Raw genomic sequence first — 8429 nt, forward strand, 5'->3', positions numbered from 1 at the left:
CTAAAAGCACAAGTGGCCCCTGCCTGGCCCCCATAGTTACCGTGGTCTAGAACCGCCACTGCATGTGTGTATGAGACAGAGGGGAACAGGTCGCATTTGCAGCAGATATATGCTGGCCATCATAAATCACAGCACGAGACAGACAGGGGTCGGAGGAGAACACCGGAAAATGTGACAGAATGGACAATATTCGTCTGTATTTGCAATACACGAGCCGCGGTTCTGTGTTTCTAAAGCACACGCAGCGCCATCACACACATGCAGTTAAAAGCTCTGAAACGATTCTCAATTTCTCAGGATCATTAGAGAGAGAATCGAGATGCATTGATTTTTTTATTCCTCCCACCCCTACAATATTGCCTACAAATATAGGAAAACAAGTTTATCGTTTAATACAAACCAACCTTTAGTCGGTTGGGCAAAACTCAGTTAGCACGTAACCATTTGCAAATAAAGTGAAAGACCTTTGAGTTGAACATTTTCAGTGTTTACCAAAAGTCCAAGATCGAATAAATGACATCCATGTTTTTTATGTATTTTTTATTCAGTGTGAGATAAGGAGATTCATCGGTCATATAGAAGGCAACAGCAACTTTAGTTTTGTGATATTTAGGCACAATAATATTCACATTCACAGTCAAACTGTTTTCTACCTCTCAGTTTGATACGTTCAATATATTTTGCAATGGCTGTAGCACTATAATGTTTGAAAGCTTGAACATGTTATGAAACTTCTTTCATATCAGTTATTTATCTATTTCTGTCTTTACAATGTTCTGTGGTTCATCCATTAAATACAATTCTTCTTGAATCTATGAAATGAACCAGTGAATAACATTGTGAACAACAACAGGGCTGCGTTCAGCCCCGACAAAACGTTGCAAAACGTTTTTTAAACGGAAACGGTGCAGCGTTGAACACCTGTTCTGTTGACACAAGAGTTGTAACTATGGCAGCTGAGAAGGCCATTCTTTGTGTTCTTTTTGAGGAATTTTCGGAGCCTGATGAAATCGATATAAATACGTGTTTAATACTGCAAAATACATGCAATCACTGCCCTTGCCGTCCAGAATAAAAGACAACATCCCAATCCCATTTCATGAACCTTTTTTATCTCCTGGTAATCAATTCTAACTTAAATAATTTTATTTCTAGTTCTTGCTTTTTTAATAGCTTGTATTTTCTTTCTCACTTTATGTCAAGCACTTAATTACCATATATGAAATTTGGTATATAACTTGCCTTGCAATTAAGCTAGATATAAATAAATACATCATCATGTTGATTATATATATATATATATATATATATATATATATATATATATATATATATATATATATATATATATATATATATATATATATATATATATATATATATATATATATATATATACATATATATATATATATATATTTATATATATATAAAACTCTTACGACAATCATGTCTTCTAATACCAGCAGACACATTAAACAACTTTACTTCCATTGTGTGAGCTGTCTCTTTAATACTGCGTGGTTTATATACATATTGCTGCTGATTGCGCTGACATTTTTGACACACCCACCAAACGAGATCAAACGCATCTCAAATCCGTTGCACACCGTTGCACACCGTTTCCAGGAAACATGACGTTCAATCGGAAACCGTAGCAAAACTTTGCGCACCGGTTTGAGCTTTGAACGTGCCCCAGGTTTAGGCTACAGAGGTCAGAGATGAACATGGCCTTCATTTTAGAATGTGAACTTTGCTTCTTGTTCATATGTTACATAAATGCGGCTGGAGACGCTTGACTTCTCTAAGGGAACTTGTCTTTTGGTGTTTCTAGATTTTTTTGTGTTTGTTTGTTTGTTTACAGGGATATGTGCACAGAGAGGACTGGTGTAAAAGACATATTTTTGACTTTGGTAAATTATTAACTTCTTTGATCAACTTGTTTATATCCCCAAGTGGGGAAGAGTTTCAGAAGCAAAGACCAAAAAACGAACTTGTGAATGATTTAAAAATAAACTTAATTTATATAGCACATGCTAAAATACAATAAAATCTCAAAGTGCTTAACCAAATAAGTAAAATCCATCATAACAAATAAATTACAACTTAGCCTATTAAAACAATTTAATTGGGGCAAACTGAAATGTGTTAGTGGAAGTTTAAATAAAAGTTTATTTTATTTATCCATCCATCCATCTTCTTCCGCTTATCCGGGGCCGGGTCGCGGGGGCAGCAGTCTAAGCCGAGATGCCCAGACTTCCCTCTCCCTAGACACTTCCTCTAGCTCTTCCGGGGGGACACCGAGGCGTTCCAAGGCCAGCCGGGAGACATAGTCCCTCCAGCGTGTCCTCGGTCTTCCCCGGGGCCTCCTCCCGGTTGGACATGCCCGAAACACCTTCCCGGGAAGGCGTTCAGGAGGCATCCGGAACAGATGCCCGAGCCACCTCAGCTGTCCCCTCTCGATGTGGAGGAGCAGCGGCTCTACTCCGAGTTCCTCCCGAGTGACTGAGCTCCTCACCCTATCTCTAAGGGAGCGCCCAGCCACCCTGCGGAGAAAGCTCATTTCAGCCGCCTGTATCCGGGATCTTGTCCTTTCGGTCATGACCCAAAGCTCATGACCATAGGTGAGAGTAGGAACGTAGATTGACCGGTAAATCGAGAGCTTCGCCTTACGGCTTAGCTCTTTCTTCACCACGACAGACCGGTACATCGACCGCATTACTGCAGAAGCTGCACCGATCCGTCTGTCAATCTCCCGTTCCATCCTCCCCTCACTCGTGAACAAGACCCCTAGATACTTAAACTCCTCCACTTGGGGCAGGAACTCTCCACCAACCTGGAGTGGGCAAGCCACCCTTTTCCGACTGAGGACCATGGCCTCGGATTTGGAGGTGCTGATCCCCATCCCAGCCGCTTCACACTCGGCTGCAAACCGTCCCAATGCATGCTGAAGGTCCTGGTTAGAAGGGGCCAACACGACAACGTCATCCGCAAAGAGCAGAGACGAAACCGTGTGGTCCCCAAACCTGACACCCTCCGGCCCTTGGCTGCGCCTAGAAATTCTGTCCATAAAAATTATGAACAGAACCGGCGACAAAGGGCAGCCCTGCCGGAGTCCAACATGCACCGGGAACAAGTCTGACTTACTGCCGGCAATGCGGACCAAACTCCTGCTTCGGTCATACAGGGACCGGACAGCCCTCAGCAAAGGACCCCGGACCCCATACTCCCCCAGCACCCTCCACAGGATGCCGCGAGGGACACAGTCGAATGCCTTCTCCAAATCCACAAAACAAATGTGGACTGGTTGGGCAAACTCCCATGAACCCTCCAGCACCCTGTAGAGGGTATAGAGCTGGTCCAGTGTTCCGCGACCAGGACGAAAACCACACTGTTCCTCCTGAATCCGAGGTTCCACTATCGGCCGGATTCTCCTCTCCAGTACCCTGGCATAGACTTTCCCGGGGAGGCTGAGAAGTGTGATCCCCCTATAGTTGGAACACACCCTCCGGTCCCCCTTCTTAAAAAGAGGGACCACCACCCCGGTCTGCCATCCCAGAGGCACTGTCCCCGACCGCCACGCGATGCTGCAGAGGCGTGTCAGCCAAGACAGCCCCACAACATCCAGAGACTTGAGGTACTCAGGGCGGATCTCATCCACCCCCGGTGCCTTGCCACCGAGGAGTTTCTTGACCACCTCGGTGACTTCAGCCCGGGTGATGGACGAGTCCTCCTCTGAGCCCCCAGCCTCTGCTTCCTTCCTATTTTATTTATTTATTGTATTTTTATTGTCATCAGTTTAATGTAGCCTACAAACTAAACTATTTTTAAAACGTGTACATAAGTTTTGTTCTCCGGTTTAACACATCACACAATAAGCACTTCTAACTCCTGCGAGACGTACTCACACACAGAGATCAAGAATCAGCCCATGAATCTCAACAATGGTGACATGATTCATGCCGCAATGCATTCTGGGTGCATCATGCAAATCTCATCCATGGCTCCCATAATGCATTGCGGCATGAAGCGTGTCACCATGGTTGAGATTCATAGGCTAATTCTTGATGTCTGTGTGTGAGTACATCTCACAGGAGGTCAAAGTACTGAAAATACAATCTATTTTAAAACTTATTACAGCTTTTCTGATTAAAACCGTGCTGGATCTCAATTGCCTCAAAATTTTAAGTTTGAGTCACATGTTTTTAAGTAAACAAACTCAACATATTTGACTACCGTGTACTTAAAGCAATGACAACACAAAGCAATAAAAATTGAGTTTTGTTAACATAAAATGGTGTGGTTGTGTACTTATTTTTTAAAGTTCTGTGAAAACGCAAAACTTTGTTATGATAACTGAAAATAATTGAGTTGCCTTAACAGAAAACTGTAAGTCATATGAACTGCAATTATTTGAGTTGAGCTAAATAAGCACTTTAATTTAACTGTTATCAAAAGGTACAAGTAGCAGGTAATCCAACCTTTTAAGTTCTGGAAAATTGTGACTTTTAAGTTATTCAACTTAAAAAATTTGAGGTAATCGATTGCCTCAATTTTTTTGAGTTCTGGGAACTTATTCAGGTTTACAGTGTATCAATACGTTCAAGTAAACGTCCAGAATGTCCAGTTGATTATTAATGTACAAGCAACTCTCCCAAAAGATCATGCCGTTTATCTGTTGTTCACTTGTACGCTCTCCAGTGCTTCTGTCCTGTTTGTCAGATCTTTCATGTTGTTTTTGTGCATTTTTTCAGTATCAATATTCTGCAAGGGTCAAACATCAGTTAAAACTATTGGTTATTGCATGCAAATAAATATGGTCACACAAAAAAACATAATTAGCATAATATCATAGTGTGAAAAAGAAATAGTTTTTAAGAGAAAAAAAATGTATTGTGAATGTGATACTGTTAGCCTATAATCATGCCCTCTAACATTTTCACGTTCTGTTCACTATAAATTATGATTTCAAATCCAGAAAGATTCATTTTGATTTGATTTTGTTGTTTTACAATATTAAGCAATACATCTTTGTGTTTGCATGATTTAGCTCTCATGGCTCTTAACACCTTTTTATCAGTATCAGGAGAAAGAAGAATATTTTGTGATTCTGCACACAGTGTATGTAGTATGGAAGCTTGTTTCTGCCACAGAAAAAAAATTATATAAAAAAGGTAATTGCGACTTTTTTTCTCACAATTCCAACTTTTTTTCCCTCAGAATTGCAAGTTTATATCTCACAATTCTGACTTTATAACACACAAATGCTAGATATAAAGTCAGAATTGTGAGATATCATTGGTCTATGTCCCTAGATCTATGTACAACCTGAAACTGAATCAACCCCTGTCTCACATTTATTGAGCAGTCTTGAATCTTTTTGAGACTTTCAAGGTTTCATCGGACACTTCTTCCTCAAAGTCCTTAGCCCAGACTTCTTTTATATAATTTGTGTTCACAGGCAGTTGGAAAGCATTAACACAGCGTGAAACCTAGGATTTACCCAAAAACATTGCTCAAATGTATTAGACTTTGGTTTGTCAATAAATTGTGGAATGACCATTTAACATAATGTCTCATTTGTAGGTACCGAAACAATTTGGAACCTGGGAGATTAAATGCAGATTGCAATTGATTAAAAGATGCAAATTTATAATCTATATAAAGATCCCCAATAGACATCAGGCCTTTGCTTTTCAATTCAATACAACTTATGACATTTATTTAAACTCATTTTTCCTGTCAGGGTATTAAATGAAAGATGTGCTTCACTATCCATCCCACTAGGGGGACTTGGGGAGTTCTGTTCAAAAGAGTTATACAGACGGAGAGTAAGAGTGTGTTCCTGATAAAAACATGTGTTTTTTTATTTGGCTCTTCAATAAACATCAGAAAGACGATGAATGCCTCCTTGCAAATGCATACTAGACATTTCCAAAAACATACTTTTATCTGTATCTTAACATTAAATACACTACATAGGCCAATAGCACTGAACTCTAATTTGTGTAAACTTATGGACAGAATGGTAATGCCAAGATTGGTGTATTTTATTGAGAAAAATGAGTTATTTTTCCAAATACCAGAGTGATTTTAGGAAGTACTGTGGATTCTGCATTCAGTCTGGAGACGGTGGCGAAAGAAAGAAAGGATATAAAGAGGCTTAGATGAATTGTTTGATATAGAGAAGGCTTATGATATGTTGTGGCTTATGATGTTGTAGCAGATGATAGTGCCTTACGGAAAAGGGGAAGAAACCAAATGTATGTAGTGAAAAGCCTGCAGGGGGCAGTAAATAAAGTTGACAACTGTGCAAATGAGGTTCTGAATCGCAAAAACGCAGGTAAATGCATGCTAGAGGCTGTAGGTTTTACATATTTAGATATGTTTGAAGTGAATTTCTTTGAAATACATATTTTACCTGAATCCTGCCCAACTGTCTTATTCAAATTATGCCTTTGTGAGAATTCAGTTCATCCTCCACCACTGTTGAATAACAGCCATCTAGACAGCAGGATCAGAGTGAACTGGTGAAAACGGTACGGTATGAAGACAATCGAAGGACAAATAGAAGAGAGAGGCCACTGGGGAGGTAAAGCAGAGTTTATTTTAGCTGTGGCAGGAAATGTGGTGGGACTGGGTAACGTGTGGAGGTTTCCTTACCTATGCTACAAGTACGGAGGAGGTATGAGGCAGCCTAAAGTGTGTTTAATTAAATAACCAGATTTCCATACATTCTGCAAGTTGTTAAAAGCAGTTCTTGCCTTTGACAGACGAAGTTTAATGTCAGCTCCAGCTTCACCATCTACTCTCACTGTACTTCCTAAGTATGTAAATTGGTCGGTATCAGGTAGTGCCTGTCCCTCTAATTGTACTGATGGTGAGTGATCATTGTTGAGGATCATGACTTCAGATATTTTGGTGTTGATTCTTAGGCCAATTTGGTTGGCAAATGTACTCAGTCTGGTGGTTTTCTCTTGAATATGTTGAGGAGTATGTGATAACAAGGCTAAATCATCAGCAAAGTCTAGATCTTCTAACGTTGAAAAAGTGCCCCATCTGATGCCTTGGGGTGTCCAAGGTTGTTTGGTGTAAAACCCAGTCGATAGCTATAATGAATAAAGTAGATGACATAACACATCTTTGTCTAACCCCTGTCTTCACTTGAAAAGATATTTCCGAGTTCCCAACTGTGCATTCAAAGTTGTCATAGAATGCCTTAATCAGGTTTATAAGATGTTGAGGGATACCATAAGAATGTCATATTTTGCATAGGCTGTCTCTGTCTCTTCATATAAGGCATAAGGTTGATAATGAATGTGTAGCTACATATTGTGAATGGATTAAAAAAAAAAAAAATTAACTAGCGTCTGTAGCCTTCAATAAATTAACTTGTATTATAAGGAGGGGAAGAGACAGGGCAAGATAAGGAGAATGAGAGAAAAAGAAAGAGTGATGGAGATGAGGAGAGAGCAGGAATTGACAAATAATCTACTGCCCACTGACTTGGTTTTAATTTAAGCTATTTCTCATAAATGTTTGGTACGGTGGCCCAGTAGTGCGCAACACAACGAAATATAAAAAGCAAAGATAAGTTCACAACACAACAAAAACAAGCCACAACACAAATAAATCAAGCCACAACACAACGAAATCAAGCCACAACACAACGGAAATGCTCCCAACCACTCGGGGGCACTCGGAGCGCGGTAAAGTTGCCTCTGTAAAGTTCTATAGAATCAGCAATCTTACAAAGAAATCAATATCACAGTATGTAGGTGTCACGGACAGAAGAGAGAGACAACAGGGAATGCAGATAAGTAGATGTTTATTTGAAGTATGGAGACAGGAGATGGTATCACACAAGCTTGCAGAGGAATAGTAGAACTGAGTGGGATGTAATGAGGAAGACTTGAGGATACTTGCTGTACAGATGAAAGGTGGACACAGGAGGAACTGACTGGACACAGATGACTGATGGTGGTAGGTTATCAGGATGAATCAAATGTTCAGATATACAGACGAGTCCAAGTATGGTACAGAGGATAGAGTCAGTGTATCTCTGACGAGACCAGACAGAGAGTGAAAGGAAGTGTAGGCTTATGAAGTGGTGGTGATGAGCGGGTGCAGGTGTGGTGACTTCAGTAATCTGGTGATAACGAGCGGATGGGCGGAGTCGGGTGATTGGACTCTGATGGTGTGGCAGGTGTTACTGGTGACTCTGTGACAGTAGGCTAACCATTGTTTATCGATATGAAATATTAATTTAAAATCACCATATTAATGCTCGAGAATGCTTTGACCCGATACCACGGTGCTAAGGGAACGTCTGCCAATTCCACCAATTGGTTGAAACGTATAATTTGTATGAATTAAAATTGCTTTTAACATTTAAAAACAGACATGTTAAAATTCCACTGCTTGATTGT

This window comes from Gobio gobio (assembly GCF_949357685.1).
Source record: "Gobio gobio genome assembly, chromosome: 1".
In the NCBI taxonomy this organism is placed as follows: Eukaryota; Metazoa; Chordata; class Actinopteri; order Cypriniformes; family Gobionidae; genus Gobio; species Gobio gobio.